The sequence below is a fragment of the Haemaphysalis longicornis genome, unplaced genomic scaffold (assembly GCF_048455015.1).
Source record: "Haemaphysalis longicornis isolate Haplotype H1 unplaced genomic scaffold, Haemaphysalis longicornis Haplotype H1 scaffold_14, whole genome shotgun sequence".
Classification (NCBI taxonomy): Eukaryota; Metazoa; Arthropoda; class Arachnida; order Ixodida; family Ixodidae; genus Haemaphysalis; species Haemaphysalis longicornis.
In genome coordinates this window covers 8,273,957-8,297,231 of record NW_027526245.1, presented here as the reverse complement: position 1 = coordinate 8,297,231, position 23,275 = coordinate 8,273,957, and the positions used below count along the sequence as shown (strand labels likewise).

Genomic DNA, 23,275 nt, shown 5'->3' with positions numbered 1-23,275 from the left:
TGCGTCTTCGTTACTTTTGGCGCGGGAAGTACAACTTCGTGCGAAAATACGTTCGATCCTGCCAAGATTGCCAACGCCGAAACTCGCCGGTACCTCACCTCTGTGGTCCGTTACAGCCGCTGCCTTGCCCAGTGAAACCATTTGACCGTGTGGGCATTGATCTGTACGGACCGTTACCCTGCACAACCGCCGGCAACCGCTGGGCTATAGTTGCCATCGACCACTTGACGCGCTATGCTGAGACCTCCGCTCTACCAGCTGCTACCGCACGGGACGTCGCCTCGTTTCTCCTGCGGTGTTTTATACTCAGTCACGGTGCGCCTAAGGAGCTGCTCAGCGACAGGGGCCGCGTATTTCTGTCTGACGTCGTCGCGGAGCTTCTTAAGGCATGCAGCGTCGTCCATCGAACGAGCACTGCCTACCATCCGCAAACGAATGTCCTCACGGAGCGCTTCAACCGTACCCTCGAGGACATGTTGTCCAAGTACGTTGCGTCTGACCATGGAAACTGGGACCTTGTACTCCCTTACGTGACGTACGCCTACAACACCGCCATACAAGCGACGACGGGTTTTTCTCCGTTTTTCCTCCTATATGGGCGCGAGCCATCGTGCATGCTGGACACGATCCTTCCCTACCGCCCTGATGTATCCGAGTGCACGCCGATTTCTGAGGCTGCCAAACACGCCGAGGAATGCCGCCAGCTTGCCCGTTCTTTCACCACTGAAGAGCAGGAGCGACAAAAGTCCATCACGACTGGCGAGCCCGCACCCGTCTTCGGTACCGGTTCTCTCGTGTGGCTCTGGGTACCCACCAGGACTCCTGGCCTGTGCTCGAAATTCCTGTCGAACTACCAGGGGCCGTACCGTGTTGTTGAACGCACTTCCCCGGTGAACTACGTCGTCGAGCCGCTAACACCTTCCCAGGATCTCCGACGCCGTGGACGTGACACAGTGCATGTTGCTCGTCTCAAGCATTATTATGACCCGCTCGTCTCGCCATCACCTTGAGTCGCCAGGATGGCTACCCTCTTTTCCGGGGGGGTGATTGTAGTGAAGATTAGCAGCTATGCTCCGCAAAAGCATCGGAGGCGTCATTACCCACAATAGGTCATGTTGACCAGTACGAGCAGCGTCATCATCAGCAAACAGACTGTCGAAAATCCTCATCGCCATCGCCTAGAACGACAGGGTTCACTCGGACTGCTTCGCTCGGCTCGTGTCTGCTTCCCTGGTCCGCGATTCCTGACCTCTCGCCTTCAGAAAGATCTTTGGCAATAAATCACCTTTCAATATATATATATATATATATATATATATATATATATATATATATATATATATATATATATATATGCTGACAGAACACGTGACAGGCGGTTGGTTCTGCTTGTCGGGTCAGCTGAAGGTTTGGGCAAACACAAGAGGCTGCTTTTGTGCGTGAACGCCCACATTGGGTGACTCGGTACTGGTCTGTAACACGTTTATATTTCGAAGGCAGAAACGGAGTCGCTAGGTCGCCCTTTTGTTTCGGGGAGTGACATTTCATCGATGATCCGCGGGATTCGTTTCGGACTGCCATTGTGCAGGACCTGGGCTCAAGTCACATATGCACTGTATTTTTTCTTCAATTCTGTTTGCACTCTCGGCCATTTTTTTATGTCTCAGCTGACGCTCACGCCGTAAGCTCTTTTTTCATTTATCATGGCATTCGTTACTCTTGCAAAAAAACAGTCACAGCGGACTCAACCACACCGAGGTCCTAGGGCTGAGCGGCACAACGCCAGAGCCAATGAGTAACTGTCGCGGGTTAATAGCAAAGAATATACTGTAGCTAGCGAAATTGAATGAACTTCATATCCTTGTTTTTTCAAAAACATTTTCAGACGTATCAGATTAATAAACTGGTCTAGAGGAGTCGGGAGCGTACTTTTTAGTGAACCAGTGATACTACGAAAATAATGTTGTGTGCGTGCTTGCCCCAATGGTGATCATAGTTTCATTTGTCCAGCATGTTGTGAGTTGTAAATATTTATCTCTACGTTGAATAGCATAACCGCTATAGAGATGCTATATATACATATTTCCCTCACTTGAAGTGAACTATACTGCGTAACACATAATGAATGTCCCTGCAGTATTTTACCCTCAACGTTTTCTGACCATCACAAGGCGGCAACGTGACAAAGTTGGATGGCGAGAGTTTTATTGTTTGTACACGAGAGAGAAAACTCAAAATATTTTATCTTCACAAAATCGCCAGATGAGTCTTTGTAGCCTTATTACCATCAAAATGCCTATATTTACGTTTTTCTCATATACTTAGCGGCAGCGTTTTTCTTTTTATATTCCAGGCACCTGTCGCTTAGTCGGACTCTGTAGGCGCAGTACGCATTTGTCGGACCACACTCTATGCAAGGACACTCTCGCGGGCAATCCTCAGGTGCAAATAGTAGGGCGCACTGCAAAAAAAAAATAAAAAGGTAGCGTTATAGCCAGTCCATCCCTGCCAAACGTCAGGCGGACGTTAGGCGGACGTTAGGCGGACGAGCAGCACGCAACTATCGGAAGATTTTTCATTCTTCTAATTTCGCATGCATTCGCTCGCAAGAACGGCGCTACAGTTTATTTTTTCCCACCGAACAGAAAACTGAAACTGCACAGTATGTTGGCGTCTAAAAGAGTGAAAGCGTTTATAAATGCCGTAACCGGCATGTAGTAAGTTAAATGATCCTGTCCGATCACCCAAGTGGGTATGTGCCACAAACTGCGCAGGAGGCCGCCTGGTTCTTGCTGCGGCAGGAAACTAATTATCCCCCTCGTGAGGGGCACGATCAAATTCAGAGCATTTCCGGGGGCGCACGACGTTAAGTAGTTTGCGTTACGTTAATGTTGGTGCCCTTGTTGCCGTTGTTTGTTGTATTTTAATAAATGAGGAGATGTAATTACGTGGTCACGTGACATCATTTATTAGCAGGTGGGTATGAATATTGTGGAGCAGTGGGAAGAGCCCCATGTACCTCGCGTTCCGCCCACAGGTAGTGAATGCGTTGTATCAGCAGCTTCTTGACGTAATTTGAATGAGTCAAGGATATAAGGCGCGTTCGTAGCCCTCCATTCTGTGTCGGATTTGTGGCGCAGTGGGTAGAGCACCATGTACCTTGCGTTCCGCCCGCATTGTCGTGGGATCGAAACCAGGTGCCGGTAATTATTTTTTTTTATATAGTGTCGGGGGAGGGATGCGGACGACGATGGACAACTAGAACGGGTGACATGGTGAGTTAAAGAGATGCTCTGCATTTAAAAGTTGAGTTGTTAACACGAATAACATTATTGCTTGTCCTGCATTTGATGGGTTCTTAAAAATAACAGTTGTGTTGATCACTACAAAAATTATTTGATGTCAAATGTCATGTTTGTACAAATATATGTTAGTCGACGGCCTAGACAAAAAGTGGGTGACACTATAGTGCCTAGAATATACAGTATATCCTAGGCACTATAGTGCAACAGTTAAAAAAATTGTTTACGCAAGAAATGGCGCATGCCTCGAAAAGGTGTTGATTTACTGTACCCGACTATTTCTTCGTAGCATATCCGAGTTGAAATAAACTGCCCTTTAGAAACTTTCATTTTATTGTGCTTGGCGTAGTTGCGGATTATTGAGCCTGGTCTGCCCTGGCGAATGCGTCTAGAAATAAAAGACGCAAGCAAAAATATTCGAAGTTGTACTCTGCCTAAAGCAAGAGCGACAAGCTCCAACGGCTGAGGACAGGCTTCACGTGAGACCTGGGGTTGCTGTAGTCACCACGATCCCCGTTAGAAAGTCCCTGCACGACTGCGCCATCCGGAAGCTGGTTGCAGTAAGACCACAGAGCTAGTGTTATTTCGTGTAGGCACGTGTAGTTGCGCCGATTCTGTATAGCCAAGCACATCGTTCACGTCGAATTTGGTCAAAGGAAGAGGACTTCAATTAAAATTGTCAGGAGCTACGCAGTGAACTTTTGAAACAAAAATATCCAGTTGAAATAATTGACAACGCTTTACACAGATCACAAAACCTGAATCGCTCAGACTTTCTCACAGGCATAAACATCTCGTGACACCCCCCAAACGAACTTGGTCTTAACTCATTCCGCGTGTGCTCCCAAAGGCTCGTCAATATTAAAAAAACACTACACATTCTTACCCAAAGTGAGCGCCTAAAACATATATTTCCGTAGCCCCCACGGGTTGTGCAATGGAGAAACAAAACCATTAGCGATGTCCTGGTCTCATTCTAAATAAAGACTCAGACCCCTCGTGGATGCAATTCTTGCAGGAAGCCTCGATGTCAAATATGCCCGCACATGTCGCCAACGGATACCGCAGTCAGTACAGCCTCTCACTTTTGTTTAAAAATCAGAGGAAACCACAAGTGGGATAATTCAAATGTTGTTTATTTGCTCGAGTGCACCATGTGCAACCTACAATACATCGGGCAAGCACAAAAGTTGTTCATAAGTAGGTTTAATAATCACAAGTCACATTCCAAAACTCTGCCATCTCTCAAGTTGTCAAAACACGTTATCCTCCCTGGGCACTCCTTTGACCACCTCAGAGCCATGATATTAGTATCTGGGTATCACTCTCACCACGATTGACTAATCCGCAAATCGTACCTCATTTTAATATAAAATCCGTATCCTCAGGCAATATGAGAGTTTTTGGAAAGTATCGCTCTGCTGGGTACCTAAGCATTTTCACCTTTCTTCCTTTTTTGTTTCACTCTCAATACAGAACACTGTCAGTCACCATATTTCCCCCCTGCCCCTGTTTTTTTTCTTGTGTCCCTCTCATTTTTTTCGCGCAAATAGCATGGCATTCACAGCAAGCTTCCGCTCCCCCCTCCCACACCATTTGAGCGAAAGGGGCGTTTACTGCAGTTGGAAGGCCATTTTTTGGGGGGGGAGAAGCGGGAGTAAATGTGTTACCGCGAAAGCGCAGTTCACGCGGTCATTCGCCATTCGCCGTGTGTGCGGTTTCCCCACCACTACGCTTCTTGGACAGTCTAGTTAACTATAAAATTTCTCATTCATTCCCCACTTCTTTCTATGCCTCCATCCCGCCGTGACATACTTTGATCATATACACAGAAACTTCTTGACCCTTACTGGTGACCTATTTAATAGTAACTTCCACGCAGGACACACCCAGATACCATATACTTATAATTGGTTGCGTTGCTGGCACATACGCCCTTCTGTGACTTCTGTGAACTTGTGAACTGCCCTGATATTCCCCACGCCGCCGGTCATTCGTATTTTCAGAAACGGATGTGTCACTGGTGGCCTACGTTCTGTGTTTGTTGTTCTTGTACTTTGCATGGCGTCTGTCGACACGTTCCCTGCACCTTTCGTTTCTTCCTGTAATTCGTACGCGATGTGTCTGTTTTGTCCAGCTTCGCAGCCTGTCTTTTTTCAATAGAATAAAGTTGTATATTGCTTTGCTTTTTAGAAAATAGTTCGTCCCACGCGGTACCGCGTCTCCTGTTACTATAAACCTTTCCTTGTTTTGTTCCTTTCCTTATTTTTGGTTCTTGTTTAGATATTCTGAGGAGCATGATTGACAATCCAGCGCGCAAAAACACGGCACAAAAAGAACGAGAGTTAGACAGGACATCGCTGTCCTGTCTAACTCTCGTTCTTTTTGTGCCGTGTTTTTGCGCGCTGGATTGTCAATCATGAACATTCACCAACTCGCCCAAATCCCACTCCTGAGGAGCACTATGTCACAAAAGTTTGTACGCACGTGTATAGTGCCATCGCTTTGCCTGTTCCCTCCCCCCAACCAGCCAATGTTATTAACAATGGTGCACTATAGGACACCTTCTGCACCTATTTAAGCGTGCGTGCTTCTATGTTCTATGTTACTCAGATCAGATGAAGACGTGAGTCAACCATTTCGTCAACTATATATACATATATATATATATATATATATATATATATAGATATATATATATATATATATATATATATATATATATATATATATATATATATATATATATATATATATATATATAGACTGAAAAGTTAAAAACTCACACAGAGCGCGAAAAAAATAAGGTTAGTAGAGACAGAGACAAACGAGAAAGACTTAGAAAATAAAAATAAGTTTACTGACGTTTCAGGGAGAGGACTCCCTTTCTTCAGAGTCTCTGTCTCTGTCCCTACTAACCTTATATATATATAGAAAGAAAGGCCAGCAGTCTACAACGCCAAAGAAGGCATAGGGGAATGATTAGACTATTTTTTTACCGTTAGTGACGTTACATTATTTTTCTTATTAATTACGTGAGAAAGAAAGAAAGAAAGGAAAACACGCGCCCAGAGTGGGGACCGAACCTACGCATTTCGATTAGATCTCGAATGCCTTACCAATTCGGCTATCTGGGCGACTGTGTTCTCCTTCACTTTCTGGGCTATTTATATTTGCTAGAAGTGTATCCGACATTTGAGGGTGGTAGCCAGCGCCACTCAGACTACACGGGGAGAAGGGGACCTTCTTTTCCACCCCCGGGGCGTGACACGAACGTCTACAGCCTGTCATAAGCGGGTAACTAGCGGGAAGCCCTCTTATGCTACCTTGGCATCAAGGCTGCCAGAACCGAGGCCCTCGCTAAGCTTTCGCACGATAATAGGGTTTGGAAATGAGGGGCTCGTTAGGAAATACAGAAATAAAGGCCGGCAGTCTACAACGCCAAAGAAGGCATAGGGGAATGATTACACTATTTTTTTAGCGTTAGTGACGTTACATAATTTTTCTTATTAATTACGTGAGAAAGAAAGAAAGAAAGCAAAACACGCGCCCAGAGTGGGGACCGAACCCACGCCTTTCGATTAGATCTCGAATGCCTTACCAATGCCTTACCAAGGCATTCGGGATCTAATCGAAAGGCGTGGGTTCGGTCTCCACTCTGGGCGCGAGTTTTCCTTTCTTTCTTTCTTTCTCACGTAATTAATAAGAAAAATATTGTAACGTCACTAACGATAAAAAAATAGTCTAATCATTCTCCTATGCCTTCTTTGGCGTTGTAGACTGCCGGCCTTTCTTTCTGTATTTCCTAACGAGCCCCTCATTTCCAAACAATATATATATTGCCACGATGACATGGTATACGGGGGCTCACATTTTTAGCAAGCTGCTGCCGCCGCCAAGCGGCTGCGCGGCTTTATGAGCGAGGGGATCGGCCTGGTTGCTCTGTGTTCTTCTTCTTCTTCTCTCTTCTGGCCTGCGGCTGCTGGCTGTTCTGATCGCCGCTCTTCCATCATTAAAACCCCCCTTCCACCTGGACTCGGCTTTGTGACGTGACATTTTGGTGGAGCTGCTGGGTAGCTGTCCATGCACTTTGACCCGGACGATTGCTTCGCTACTGGTTCGGCCTCGGTGGACACAACACCCGTCCACAAGACCAGCCGGCGCCTGCGTGGCCTTCAGCCTGAGTTCGGCCGCCTTTCTACGCCAACCAGGGCCGCGCCGAGCAGGGTCGCGATGGTTTCAACGGCGAGCCAGACAAGTATGCAAGCCCCGCCAGTGGTGCTCCATACCCCGCGCACTCCGAGACCATTCTACGGTGAGAGGTTTGAGGACGCCGAAGATTGGTTGGACAGCTTCGAACGTGTGGCGGCGTTCAACGAGTGGGACGAGGTGCGGAAGCTCAAGCATGTGTATTACGCTCTCGAAGAGAACGCCAGGACGTGGTTCGAAAACAATGAAGCTTCTATGAAAACGTGGCCAGAATTTCGGCGGAAGCTGCTCGCCACCTACGGTGACAGCGAGCGGAAGGAGAAGGCTGAGCTCGCTCTCCAGGTGAGAGTGCAGAAGCCGAATGAGTCGGTTGCCATGTTCGTTGAGGACATGTGTTGGCTATTTAAGCGAGCCGATCCTAACATGCCCGAAGAAAGGAAGGTGCGCCATTTAATGCGCGGCGTAAAGGAACAGCTGTTTGCGGGGCTTGTGCGTGATCCCCCGGCCACCGTAGCTGACTTCACCAGGGAAGCGACCACGATGGAGCACGCACTGGAGCAGCGCTTTCGCCAATACGTTCGGCAGACTGACCCGGCAACTTCGAACTGCCATTCGCTGTCCACGAGTAATTGCGGCACAGCAGATCTCCGAGAGATTATCAGAAGCATCGTGCGGGAGGAGCTGCAGAAGCTCCACGTCGCCGGTCACCAGCCAAACGTCGACGCCATTTCCGACGTTGTCCGCGACGAAATTCGCCAGGCGATGCAAACCTCTACTTCATCGCAGAGCACTCCTGCTCCGTATTATGAAGCAGCCCCTCCCGTCATAGCGTACACGGACATGCCACGACCAACCGCCCCCACGGTCCGGCCCATACAACCCCAGCCTAGGCCGCTATTTCAGCGGTATTCCGACGCTGCTCTGCGAACTGAACCAGGCCATTACGCAAGGAAGGCTACCATTTGGCGGACAACAGGCCTCTATGTTATCACTGCGGAGAAGCCGGACATGTTCTTCGCCATTGCCCATATCGCAAGATGGGCCTACGGGGGTTCTCGCCAGATGCTCCACGACCGCGCTACGGTGAACGTCCCCACGACATCCAAGAGTACCTGGCCGCCCACCTGCGCTCTTCTCCGCCCGCACAACGCCGTGAGTCTCGGTCGCCCTCGCCCCGACGCTTCACGTCACCTAGACGTCCATTCTCTTCGGGGACGACTAGCGGCCGGACCCCCAGTCCTAACCGGGGAAACTAAAGACGGCGTCCTCCGGAGGTGGGACCGCCGCCGCTCAGAAAGGTCAACATCCTCCACGTATCCCACGAACCCGCTCACCCGACTTGACACCAACAATCCATACCGACGACTTCACCGGAGCCTGTTCAGAACCCGACTCGACCTCAGCGGTCCCCACTGACGACTTGACCGCACCAGCTCCGTCGACGCGCCATCACGACAGTAAAAGAGTTTTGGCCGATATTGCAGTTATGGTCGATAGTCATCACGTGACGGCTTTGGTGGATACCGGCGCCGATTTTTCCGTGATGAGTAGCGAGCTAGCCACCAAACTGAAGAAGGTAACAACACCATGGGACGGTCCACAGATCCGTACGGCTGGTGGTCATCTGGTAACGCCGATCGGTGTATGTACCGCCAGGATCCAGATACGTGGCGTACATTTCCCTGGCTGCTTCCTAGTGCTGCGGGAATGTTCCAAGCAGCTAATATTGGGATTAGACTTCCTCCATGAGTACGGTGCGATTGTTGACCTTCGAGAGCTACTCGTAACGTTCTCGACACAGGGAGCTGTCCGAAACGAAGGGGAACTACCCAAGGCGGCGTTACGCATTTGCGACGAGTACGTAACAGTACCGCCCCGAGCTAGCCTGTTCGTCACGGTAGAATGTGAAAGCGACGCCACCTGCGGGATCGCTGAAGGCAACGTGTCCCTCTTACTAGACCGGCAAGTTTGCGTAGTTCGAGGAGTTGTGCAGCTCCGCGACCACCGGACCGAAGTTCTGATAACCAACTTCGGTAACGCACACCAACGTCTAGTGAAGAAGACTGCCGTGGCCCATCTGGACGAAGAGTATGACTGTACCGGACAACCTTCGTTCTTTGCGATGGAGGAAAACGATCAGCAGCACACGTCGACAACGGCAGCCCCTCAGGCCGCTTCCAACTTAGGCATTAATGTTGAGGTTAACCCGGACCTGTCGGCAGACCAAAAGCGCCGACTCCACAGCGTCATCTCTTCTTTTGCTGACTGTTTTGCTCCTTCGTCGAAGGTACGACAAACAGCGGTCACTAAGCACCGCATAGTGACAGAGGAAGGGGAAAGACCTGTTCGTCAACATCCGTACAGGGTCTCCCCAAAAGAGCGAGATGCAATACGTCACCAAGTCAAAGAAATGTTGCAAGACGACGTTATACAACCGTCGACGAGTCCATGGGCGTCACCCGTGGTCCTGGTGGCAAAAAAAGACGGCACTCTTCGATTTTGTGTGGACTATAGGAGGTTGAACAAAATTACGAAGAAAGACGTTTACCCTCTCCCTCGGATTGACGACTCCTTAGACCGACTACGTCATGCCAGGTACTTCTCCTCCATCGACTTACGCAGCGGGTATTGGCAGATCGAAGTGGATGAGCGCGACCGCGAAAAGACTGCATTTATCACCCCAGATGGGTTATACGAATTCAAGGTGCTCCCATTCGGTCTCTGCTCTGCCCCTGCGACTTTCCAAAGAATGATGGACAGTGTGCTGTCGGACCTGAAATGGCAGTCCTGCCTAGTTTACCTGGATGATGTTGTCATTTTTTCCCGGACCTTCGACGAACATCTCGATCGCCTGCATGCCGTGTTGAACGCGATCCGTTCAGCGGGACTCTCGCTCAAACCGGAAAAATGTCACTTCGCATTTCAACAGCTCAAGTTCCTTGGCCACTTGGTTAGTCCTGAGGGTGTCAGCCCCGACCCTGACAAGACGGCGGCGGTGAGCGCATTCCCGACGCCCGCTGACAAGCGCGCCGTGCGCCGATTTCTGGGTCTCTGCGCTTACTACCGGCGCTTCGTGGCCAATTTCTCCAAGATAGCTGAGCCACTCACTCGTCTGACAAAGGACGACGTGCCATTTGTTTGGGGCCCTGAGCAGACCAATGCTTTCGATGAGTTGAAGGCGCGCCTGCAAAGTACCCCTATTTTAGGACATTTTGATGAAGACGCCGACACCGAACTTCACACCGACGCGAGTAACGTGGGTCTCGGTGCAGTCCTAGTCCAGTGGCAGGATGGTGCTGAACGCGTCATTGCTTACGCAAGTCGCACGTTATCACGCGCTGAGGCAAACTACTCCACGACCGAAAAGGAGTGTTTGGCCGTGATATGGGCAGTCACAAAATTCCGCCCGTACTTATACGGCAGGGCGTTTCGAGTGGTCAGCGACCACCACTGTCTGTGTTGGCTTGCCAACCTAAAAGATCCGTCAGGACGTCTCGCGAGGTGGAGCCTGCGACTCCAAGAGTTTGACGTGACGGTCGTATATAAGTCCGGAAGACGCCACACCGACGCTGATTGCCTATCACGAGCCCCCCTGGAGCGAGTTACTGCTGACCAAGAAGATGATACACCCTTTCTCGGAGCGTTGGGACCATCAGCCCTCGCGGAAGAACAGAAGAAGGACCCAGAACTTCTGCCGCTCATTGAGTACCTCGAAGGTCACAGCTCGCGTCCTCCACGGCTCTTCCAGCGCTCGCTGTCATCATTTTTGCTGCACAACGGAGTCCTTTTCAAAAAAGGATTTGACCCTACAGGAGCCACCCACCTTCTTGTTGTGCCAGCAGCGCTACGTGACGACATCCTTCACGCCTCCCACGACGACCCTTCGTCGGGGCATCTGGGTTTCACCCGCACACTCGCAAGGCTTCGTCAGAAGTACTACTGGCCAAAGTTGGCTCCGACAGTCAAGCGCTACGTCAAAACATGCCGTGACTGTCAGCGACGAAAGACACCGCCCACTAAACCAGCTGGTTTCCTTCAGCCTGTTGATCCACCGAGCAGGCCATTTAGGCAGGTCGGCATGGATTTACTGGGGCCATTCCCTACGTCATCAGCTGGGAATCGGTGGATTGTAGTCGCTACTGATTATCTTACCCGTTATTGCGAAACCAAGGCATTGCCCAAAGGAACGTCGGCTGAAGTTGCCCAATTTTTCGTCCATAATATTGTTCTCCGTCACGGCGCCCCATCAGTCATCATAACCGATAGAGGCACAGCGTTCACCGCAGCACTTACTCAAGACGTCATGAAACTGTGTCATACCGACCATCGCAAAACCACTGCATATCACCCCCAGACAAACGGGCTGACCGAAAGGCTGAACAAGACCATCGCCGACATGATTTCGATGTACGTTGATGTTGACCACAAAAACTGGGATGACATACTGCCGTACGTGACCTTTGCATATAATACGGCAGTTCAAGAAACGACAAACTTCACTCCTTTCCGATTGGTCCACGGCCGCGAAGTGACAACTATGTTGGATGCGATGCTGCTTCCGGATGAAATCCATGTGGTTACTCCAGACGCCACGGAATACGCTAGCCGCGCCGAAGCTGCCCGACAACTTGCGCAACAACGCATCCGTCACCAACAAACGATTGATGCCCGCCGCTACAACTTACGGCACCGACAAGTAACTTTCCGACCCGGTGACCAAGTCTGGGTGTGGAGCCCTGTGCGACTCCGAGGACGTTCGGAAAAACTTTTACGCCGCTACTTTGGGCCCTACAAAGTGATACGCCAAGTAAGCGCAGTGAACTATGAAGTTCTTCCCGAAGGAACACTACGGTCAAAGCGTAGTAGGACACTCCCTGAAGTTGTTCATGTTGCCCGGATGAAGCCGTATCACTCACGTTGACAGTGGCCGCGAAATTTTTGCGTGTTGCGTCGTGCTGTTTTGCTGTGTGTGTTTTTTTTTCATTTTATTTACATCAGGCAAGCATCGAGACGATGCTTTGAAAAAGCGGGGGGGTATTGCCACGATGACATGGTATACGGGGGCTCACATTTTTAGCAAGCTGCTGCCGCCGCCAAGCGGCTGCGCGGCTTTATGAGCGAGGGGATCGGCCTGGTTGCTCTGTGTTCTTCTTCTTCTTCTCTCTTCTGGCCTGCGGCTGCTGGCTGTTCTGATCGCCGCTCTTCCATCATTAAAACCCCCCTTCCACCTGGACTCGGCTTTGTGACGTGACAATATATATATATATATATATATATATATATATATATATATATATATATATATATATATATATATATATATATATATATATATATATATATATATATATATATATATATATATATACATACCGAGTCAGAATAGGAAATGAGGGGCTCGTTGAAGATAAGACAGAAATAAGAAACGGCCGTCAAGAAGACCTCGGAAAGCAAAGGGGAGGATGTAGTAGATCAAGAGAAAAATTTGGAAAATAATAAAGTGGAGAAAAAATGGCGGGCATTTTTTCTCCACTTTCTTATTTTCTAAATTCTTTATCTTTAGCTACTACATCCTCCCCTTTGCTTTCCGAGGTGTTCTTGACTGCCAATTTGTATTTCTGTCATATACATATATATATATATATATATATATATATATATATATATATATATATAAATATATATATATATATATATATATATATATATATATAAATATATATGTATAGCAAAAAGGGGCGCAATAAAAAACATAACAAGTTAACTTCGAAAATATAACTTTACATCGACGTTTCGGACGGGGACCGTCCTTTATCAAGAGTAATATTTTACAGAATGGAAGCGGTTTATATACAGTTCAAGCACTTGAGGTTCCGGGGCGGTGATATACGTTTAAGATTGGAAGCGAGGAGGAAGAGAGAAAAGCGAATTGAAACATGAGAGAAAAAGCCAGCAATAACGAAGCACAAACTTGAAAAGCATAAATATGTGAGAGAGGGGGATGGAAAGGCAGAGGTGGGGACGGGCAAACTAAAAAGAACCGAGAGGACACGACAAACAGAAGCTTAGGAGCGATGGGAGACACGTAATTGCGTGGTCGACAGGGATGACCCACAGGGGCGGCGAGTTGTACCTGCCGTGGCCATCGCAGGCGAACAATATGCAAGGGTTGTTGTACGCGCGCCGCTTCCAAGACTCCCGTGCCAGGAGCGCGTGTTTTTTGTCGGCCCTCAAAGAAGCACCGCCATCTACTTCACCCCACCCTTCCTGCTCAGTTCGGGAAGCCGTAATGTGTCGCCGTGTCGGAGAAAACCGGGAAGAAACGGGCCGCCCCAGTCGCGCCGGCGAGAAGATAAGCAATCGAAAGTCCGAATGAGAGTGATTATGTCTGAGTGAGGAGACATGAATCACGTTGCCTGCAGAGACAGCGAGAATAGTAAGTCAACGTGATCGATAGGGGGCACATAATTGCGTGGTTGACAGGGGTGACGAGTTGTAGGCGCCCGGGGTCAGCGCCCATGAACAATATGCGAGGGGTGTCCTACGTACACGTGCCCTGAAGACTCCCGAGCGAGTTCAACAACCTCCCGACCGAGACTCCCCGACCGAGACTCCCGACCGAGTTCAACAACCTCCTGCGGAATCACTGCCGCCAGGTGAAGGGCTTCTTCTACTTGGACCACGAGCTGCAATGGATTCCCCCAGTACGTGCGTTAGCAGCTGATGGTCTGCACCCTAGTTTTGAGGGTGTAGCCATAATGGCAAGCCATCTTCAACAGCTCCTGCGACGGGAACTGAGGAGGGCACCACCAACTTGGCTGAACGAACCGGTCACTTCATCAGCAGGACAACTGCAGCCGGCAGCACGGCGACCACCGACACCCCCGCTTTTGACGAACATCGGGACCACCCAGATAGACGGAGCACGCGAACGACAGCATGAAAAGCCCCAGACCAACCCCACCTCTACGACTGTACTCGACCCAGAGCAGTTTCCGCCCTTACCACCCCCACCTCCGCTCGTCGGTGCTGTGCAGACTGGCGTGATACCACGCTACAACCTCCGAAGGGCATCCAAGGACGTCGTCCAGGCCGAGCAGTCCAACTGACTATCTACCACCCCAGGTGAACTCTCTGTTAACGTAGTTTCCAGGAACTTTTTGAGAATACGGAAGGTTGTTGAAACAAGAGTTAGATGTGAATATCATGTCAACACTTTAATCATCTATGAAAAATCTGATATTGTTCCAAAGGGTCTCCGGCTCCATTTAGAGCCGGCTACATCCGACTTTTCACCTGAACTGAAACAAAAATGGAAAGATACCCTGCATGAGGCGTCTAAAAAGCTATTGCACTATGTGATCCAACATAACCGGTCCTACTTACTTTCGCTCCAAATTCAGGAAGAGAAACTCATCAGAGAGAATCCCCTAACAGAAAATGAACTCCGCCGCTTGGAACTCTTTATACGAAACAAAGAGCGCGAGCTGCCGGAAACAAAACGTAAAATGCTTCGCCGTGACGGCGTACACTCCACTACTGACAGTCGATCAGAAGCAGCCCTTACATCTTCGTGCGCTGCCCCTTCGATCATACCCCAAACTATTGACAAAAGTGAAGACCCGATTGTTAACCTTTCAGATGTAGAACTATCGGAAGAAGAACATAAAGTTATTTCTAAAGGCCTCAACTTTTGCCCTGCTACAGGCTCCGTCAATGAATTTCAGCTCTACAGAGACGTAAATAACTTTGCAAGATCGTTAAGACTCAGCGAATATTTCCTGGACAAGCCGCAATACACGGATGGCGAGGCAAAACTCCCATCTAGTCGTCAATGGACACCTCCGGCGCAAAGAGACAAATGCCTTGATATCTATATTAGGGCAGTCCAACGTAACATCGTGTCATCATGTAAGAATCAGACACCCTACCGCAAAAACCTTTCCCGCGGGGAAGGAAAGGCACTGGAGGCTTTAAGCACCCGTACCGACATAATAATAAAGCCAGCAGACAAGGGAGGAGCGATAGTGGTCATGAACCGATCAGACTACATAGCCGAAGCCCAGGGACAACTGAATAATACTTCTTTTTACAAATTATTGCCGAACGATCCAACAACTCACTTTAAAGATAAGATAAAGGAAAATCTTGACCACCTTGTGAAAGGACAAAAAATAACTGAATCGGTGGCGCGGTCTCTTTTACCACTAAGTCCAGTAGCTGGGAGGTTCTATACCCTGCCTAAAATCCACAAGGAAAACAATCCAGGATGACCGATCGTGTCTGGCATAGGCACAGTGTCCGAATACATAGCCAGTTTTGTGGACGGTTTGATACGGAACATACCATGCTCTCTTCCCTCCTACATTAGAGACACCACCCATTTCCTTGCCCAAACAATTAACCTCAGTATACCTGAAAATAGCCTTTTAGTGACCCTGGATGTGGCCTCGCTATACACAAACATCCCTCACGAAGATGGCATAAACTCAGTAATACTTGCGTATGAGGAAATGGAGCCGCTTAACAGATCAATCGATAGTCAGACACTTGGGGAACTCTTGAAAATAATTCTGGAAATGAATAACTTTGAGTTCAACAATAACTATTATGTGCAAATCAATGGCACCTCTATGGGCACAAAGATTGGTCCCAATCATGCCAACATCTTCATGGGAAATTTGGAAAACAAGTTCCTAGGCGACTACCCGTTAAAGCCGCTCTTCGATAAGAGATTCATTGACGACATATTTCTGATCTGGCCTCACGGAGAGGATGCTATCCTTACGTTTATTGAAGCATTCAACAATGTCCACAGTGACATCAGGTTCTCTCACTCGTACTCTGCCTGTAGCATAAATTTTTTGGCCGTTACCGTGCAAATATCTGGCGGTAAACTGACATCACTTTTCAGAAAACCCACTGACCGACACCAGTATCTAAACTTTCACAGCAGCCATGTTCGCCATTGCAAAACCGGAATTCCTTACAGCCAGTCCATCCGATTCAAAAGAATATGTTCTAACCCTCAAGACTTTGCCGCCAACTGTGACCAACTACGCAAAGATTTAACCCGCCAACAATACCATCTTCCCGTAATAAACGATGCCATTGAAAAATCGAAAACACTGGACAGACTTGAACTAATAAACACCAGCAGCAACGTCCAAACTGATAATCCTCGAATCAACTTGGTTCAAACATACTCGGCCTCCGCTCCGAACGTAAAAATAATTTTGCGAAAACATCACAACATCCTTCTGGAAAGTGATCGAATGCGACGTGTTCTCCCTGAACCGCCCCGCGTCGTATATATGCGAGCAAAAAACCTGAAAGATATCATAACTTCTTCAAAAACAGAAACTTCCCAAGTTCAAGGCTCTGGACCATGCAACAAACCCCGCTGTAAGCTTTGCCCCATGATGCCAAAAACTCTTGTTGCTGAAAGCACTGCCACTAGCTTCTTCTATCAAATACGCGGAACCTTCGATTGTAATAGTGCTAATGTTGTGTACCTTCTTCAGTGCACTGTATGCAGCGCACAGTACATCGGTCAGACGGAAACACCACTGCGAGTACGAATTAATAAGGACAGATCACACACCAAAACGCTGCCTCACCTCCCTGTCTCAAAACACGTTACTTGCCTTGGTCACTCTTTTGACAAATTCACGGTGACCGTGCTAAAATCGAAGTTTAGAACACACCACGAAAGAGAGATGTTTGAATCATTTCTAATCCACAAATTCAACACAGTTGCAGGTGGAATAAATGAACAAGAGGGGAGGTTTTCGTTTTTGTCCCCGTAACGCACACCTCTGCTGCTTTTTTTTTCTGATCGGTAGGTTGTGGTGATGTGAAAAATCTGCTCATTGTAATTATGTATAAACATTGTGTTATTTAGGAGTTGACCGTGTACGCGTGTGTATCTATAAGCACAGAATGGTGTAAGAATGTCTCTACACGTCATTCTTCTTGTTTCTATACAAGATCGTTTCTATACCTCATTTCTAGAGAATTGTTTTTATACGTCATTCTTCTTGACACCATTGCTAATGGTTTGTCTTACCCAGTGTACCCGCGTATCAAAAGAAACTGTCTTGTCACTGTTTATTTTGCTTGCTTTATCGGCCACTCGGTTGATTTCGTCGTTTGGGTCAATCGGTCAAGCCATTGGCGTCTTGCCTTCTTTCCATGGCCACTTGATCGTTTGTGCGTGTTTGTTACTTGTGTGCGCGTGTGCGCGGCTATTGCCTTTGACCTTCGCCCTGTTTCTGTTTTGATTTGTGGCACCGGTATCCCTCTCTTTTTCTCCCCCGTTGGCTTACTACTTTCACTGTCTCTCCACTCAGACATAATTACTATCACCCAACAGCTTAGCCCTCTTATCGCCATCGCGACTGGGGGCGCCTCCTTTCTTCCAAGGTTTCTCGAACACGCGGGCACTTTACGACTTTGGCGCCGACACTGACTGGGAGGAGGAGGTGGAGGGAACTGAATGGGGGATCATCTTCGGGAGCCGACGAAACCCCGCGCCCCTCGCTCGGGAGTCTTCAGGGCATGCGTACGTAGGACACCCCTCGCATATTGTTCATGGGCGCTGACCCCGGGCGCCTACAACTCGTCACCCCTGTCAACCACGCAATTATGTGCCCCCTATCGATCACGTTGACTTACTATTCTCGCTGTCTCTGCAGGCAACGTGATTCATGTCTCCTCACTCAGACATAATCACTCTCATTCGGACTTTCGATTGCTTATCTTCTCGCCGGCGCGACTGGGGCGGCCCGTTTCTTCCCGGTTTTCTCCGACACGGCGACACATTACGGCTTCCGCGAACTGAGCAGGAAGGGTGGGGTGAAGTAGATGGCGGTGCGTCTTTGAGGGCCGACGAAAAACACGCGCTCCTGGCACGGGAGTCTTGGAAGCGGCGCGCGTACAACAACCCTTGCATATTGTTCGCCTGCGATGGCCACGGGCAGGTACAACTCGCCGCCACTGTGGGTCATCCCTGTCGACCACGCAATTACGTGTCTCCCATCACTCCTAAGCTTCTGTTTGTCGTGTCCTCTCGGTTCTTTTTAGTTTGCCCGTCCCCACCTCTGCCTTTCCATCCCCCTCTCTCACATATTTATGCTTTTCAAGTTTCTGCTTCTTTATTGCTGGCTTTTTCTCTCATGTTTCAATGCGCTTTTCTCTCTTCCTCCTCGCTTCCAATCTTAAACGTATGTCACCGCCCCGGAACCTCAAGTGCTTGAACTGTATATAAACCGCTTCCATTCTGTAAAATATTACTCTTGATAAAGGACGGTCCCCGTCCGAAACGTCGATGTAAAGTTTTGTTTTCGAAGTAAACTTGTGATGTTTTTTAGTGCGCCCGTTTTTACTAATTAACCTTCACTAGCCTCATCGTTTACCTTATATATATATATATATATATATATATATATATATATATATATATATATATATATCTATATATATAAATATTTATATATATATGTATGTATGTATAGACGCAAAAAGCCAATATCGTGTTCCAAGAAATATGCAAAGCAAATCCAGTCTCAATGGCACCGCTCCACGAAGTGGAATTGAAGTACATTATCCGCAGTTCAGAGAGCTCTGCCGCCATCTGTTGGAACTTGGTGTAACTATGCCTTCCTGTGTGCGCTCCCTCAATTTATTATATAACTTTCATTCATAGTTAGGCCCACTATCTTCTTAAAGTTTGTTTTGGCCTAGTTATAACACACACAAACATCCATCTTTTCCCTTAACTACATGCATCCGGTAGGAACCAGTGCATTGACAGGAAGCGGCAATGTGTCTCTGTGTGCAACTTCGTGGTAATGTAATTATGAAAAGTAACAAATAACGACGCACGAAGTCCGTGCGTCGTATTTGTTACTTTTCATAATTACATTGTGTTGGTGTAGCCCTCTCTCCTGCCGTTACCCGGGAGTGGCCACCACGTTACCATGCCCCGTTCGAACAGAACTGCCCCTTTTGCATGGCTCCTGCCGAAGAGGCGGACACTGAACATTTGCTGTGGACTTGCCCTGCATTGGAAGGGGCGAGAGCAAGACACATCCGAGGCACAGGCCTCCACCCTGGCAGACCACCTGACCTTCAACGGTGGATTTGGGGACCACATCATCGCTCCCTGCATGAGTTTCTTCGCGAAACGTGGGTTAATCTATACCTGTGACGCAGTATTTTATGCCAACGGGCATACTATCGCAATAAAAAAATAAAGAGGCACTTGTAGTAACCATAAGTGCCATTGGTATATTGGCAAACTCGGTCAACGCAGAGATGCATGCGAGTGCCAAAGCAAAACATCAGTTATTGTATAGATTACAAGCTAATTTTGCATTGGCTCAATTGCGCGGTGTGTACTGATGTGTGAAGAAAAACCTCGCAGTGAAGCCAATGTTATCTACTTGCTCTCGTGAAGATAATGATGCTGCCCAGAAAGAATTTGGAACGTACCCGATAGTGTGAATTAACAAGAGATAAACTGTTTTCATGCCTGTTGGATCATATAGATATATCGTTGGAGCTTGCCGTTCGCGTTTGTAACGGGACGCGAGCACAAAGGTAGCGCTATATTACACAAACATGGGAGCGAATCAGCGTTACCGCTCCCTTCGCGCCCCATAGTAGGATGGAAACCTCGCTCTTGCCAGGGGTGTACCTCATATCGCTGCATTGGCAAGGCGCATGTGGTTTGCCCTTCAAAAAGCGTGTCGCCACTAATGAACGTAAAAATAGCCAGAAAAATGCAGAACTACGTTCCGTGACATATACCGTATAATTGCTTTCCAGTAAAATTCAAAATAATGAAGATAATTTGTTTTGTTCGAATGGAACGTTTTCGCTTTAATTTCGGTCATTGCGGTTTTATTTTGTAATATCGTTTTCTTTTGGGGTCAATCTTCGCGTGCACCGTTGTCGTTTCTTCCTTTTTTGCCGCTGATTCTCGCATCACCGAAGAAGACTGCTGGAGGCTCCCCTGCGGCGTCTTGGAATGCCACTAACCTTGCAGTGCTTTTGTCTTTTGGAGGCACGCAGCTAGGCCACTGCCAGGGGGATGTCTGTCAAGCTATTCATTCCTTCATTTCAGAGACGGCTCGTCTGCCTTGCTAAAATGATTCGGATCAGGTTCTCTCGCTCTTCTTTCTTGTTCTATTTGTCTTCAACCTATATACTAAATTCTTTCTTCGACTGCACCTTTTTGCCTATCGGGTTCTTTTTAATAATAATAAAAAAACTTCTTGGCCAATCCCCCTGAGTGGGTATGCGCCACTTTATGGGCCACCACCACTACCGGAGTTTTTTTTTTCTTCAAACTATGTGTTTTTTTAGGCTTTCCAGCTCCGAAATGCTGTGATTGCCAAGTAAAATCTTACGAACAAAAATTTTAGTGAATTGTGATACACTAATAAGAAACGGGTAACGGCCGCGACCAGGTTTTCCGCCGATAATATTTTACGATCTGTTATAATTGTGATACACTAATAAGAAACGGGTAACGGCCGCGACCAGGTTTTCCGCCGATAATATTTTACGATCTGTTATCCCTTTGTATGCATTGCCAAACAAGAATTACGACGTATGTTTGGCCAGTGCGCGTATTCTTTGTGTTATTTTGTGCTGGAGCTTATATCATAGGATAAGCGGCTACTGAAAACAAATAATAACAAAAGTAGTGTGGAGTGTGACGCGTTTGAGCGAACCGTAACCTCCTATGTCGGAGCAAGAGGTTACGCAGCAGCAGTCATCATCATTGCTCCCGCGCGCTACACGCTGGTACCCACAGGAGAAATTTGAAACCGGGATGCTCCCTGCTTCCGGTCATCATCATCACTACGGGAGGCGTCATCGATGAACGAGTGGGGAGGCTCACCAAGCGGACCACCCTCTTTGTGTAAAACTTGCCATCCAGGTGGGGTCATTTGTCGAAGTGCCGGCAACCCGCAGCTTTTTTATAAACACTCTTAGGTAAAGAATTACTTCCCTGTATACGTGATCTAGGACATGGTCCGACTGGTTAATAGAGCGCGGAAAAAAAATTACTTCTCCGGCCGGCGGTTATAGAACCTTGGCCTGTCCCGTTACGAGCTGGACATATATTCCATTGCTCCACAGATTGAGGCTATTACTCTTGTGCGAAACATTGGAGGTGGTCTTTGCGCTGCGGCGCTGCCAGTGCCGCTGCCGCTGGTAGGCCGCGCTTCATGCTGGGAAATAAGGGAACCCTTTGATATGGCGAAGCTTGCGCTCCTCACTGATGCAAAGACGCGTTACTGTTTGCCGCAGCGCCGTTGTCATGGAAGCTGGCGTGGTTTATTCACGTGTCACGCTCATAAATGAGTGCATAATTTGACATTGCTCAGGTAGGCTTTGGCACCACCAAACACAGACTTCATTTTTAGTGCAGCACCGTTGGCACGGATGCCGGCGTTGTTAGGCCTCGCTGCATGCTGGCAAATTAGCGGCTAATTTTAAATTGCTCACATTGGCATTGACAAGGCTGCGGACCCGTGTTCTTGTTTACCCATCGTCTCTAGGACCATGCATGTTAGACATGACTGTTGAGAAGGGCCACGTAACGGTTTCAAATTTTTCATACAAGTTCCGGCATGCCGTTAACTTGGGCGCTGATGACCACCTGCTGCTGTGGCGCAGGAAATCATTGGGCGGTCAACCTCGTCTAATTTTACAATACCTACAATGTGTCCCTTTTAAAGCTATGAAATATTACGGAAGACAAGTTGTGCGCATGCAAGATTTTTTCCATTTCCGGAAAAAGGCAAAACTCTGAGACAAGTTTTTTGTATCCAGTAGGAGAACTGGGGAGGCATACCGGGCTTCCACAGTCAAGAAGTACTCTTTCTTCCGATCTCCCTGGTTGTGCCCTGCGCAAGGGATATGAAAATAATGATTGCGAGTTGGGTAAAGACGCTATTAAAAATATTTGGTCAAATATCTATAAGACACAAAATGTATGTGAAAATTTGGTTTTAAATCAAGAAGATGGAATGTTAAGTAAAAAACTGTGCACTACTCAGTCTAAGACGACGATGGCTGAACACGCAACTTTTTTTGTTAGCCACTCCCACACACCAAGGTGTGCTACTCTAGAGGTACGCACCCCTTTTCTAGAATTCACACAAACATTCAGATGCGCGCTCGGAATGCCTAACGTTTGGATTAGGGGTGCACGGTGTCAATTAGTAATTCCATGTTGGCGTTAATGTGTAATTGTTTGGTGGGTGCCTGTTTTACGTATTCACCCCAGGATGTGACATTAGGCCGCGTGTCCTATGCCTGAAAAAAGGAAGTTACGCCTAACGTATTGTTCCTAACAGCCATACTTCATGCACATCAACGCCATTCTTTTCGTGACAGAGTCTTAAGTTATTGTCTGAGATTTCCCAACCACTTCGACAATCTCGAAATGGAGCAATAGGAGAGACGCCGGCTGCGTAATGCAAGACCCCCAGGAGTTATTCGAGACACCGATGGCATTGTGTTTTATTACACTTTACCCACAATCGTTCTTCAGCGTCGTCAGAAAATGTTGGCTTTCCAGCAGAGCGTATTGGCGTACAGCGGTATCATTGATGATAATAAGACTTAACTTTTATAATCAAAATAAAGCATACGTCGCATACAGAAAACTTATTTAGAAGCGGTCTTTCACCCAATACGTTTTCAGTCTGAACTGAGATTTAATTATGCTCCAACCATTACAT

The 23,275-nt window shown here is 47.8% G+C and overlaps 1 long non-coding RNA gene across 1 annotated transcript in view; it reads right to left on the bottom strand.

Moving 5' to 3' along the window:
• Positions 1-2,316: 2,316 nt before the first annotated feature.
• The window catches only part of LOC144164962 (uncharacterized), a 45,550-nt gene continuing 24,591 nt past the window's right edge, over positions 2,317-23,275 (bottom strand). Inside the window, exons 2-3 of the long non-coding RNA XR_013321275.1 lie at positions 22,384-22,435; positions 2,317-2,461 (exon numbers count right to left, since the gene is read on the bottom strand). This is a non-coding gene — a long non-coding RNA (uncharacterized LOC144164962). The remainder of the gene's footprint in view (positions 2,462-22,383; positions 22,436-23,275) is intronic.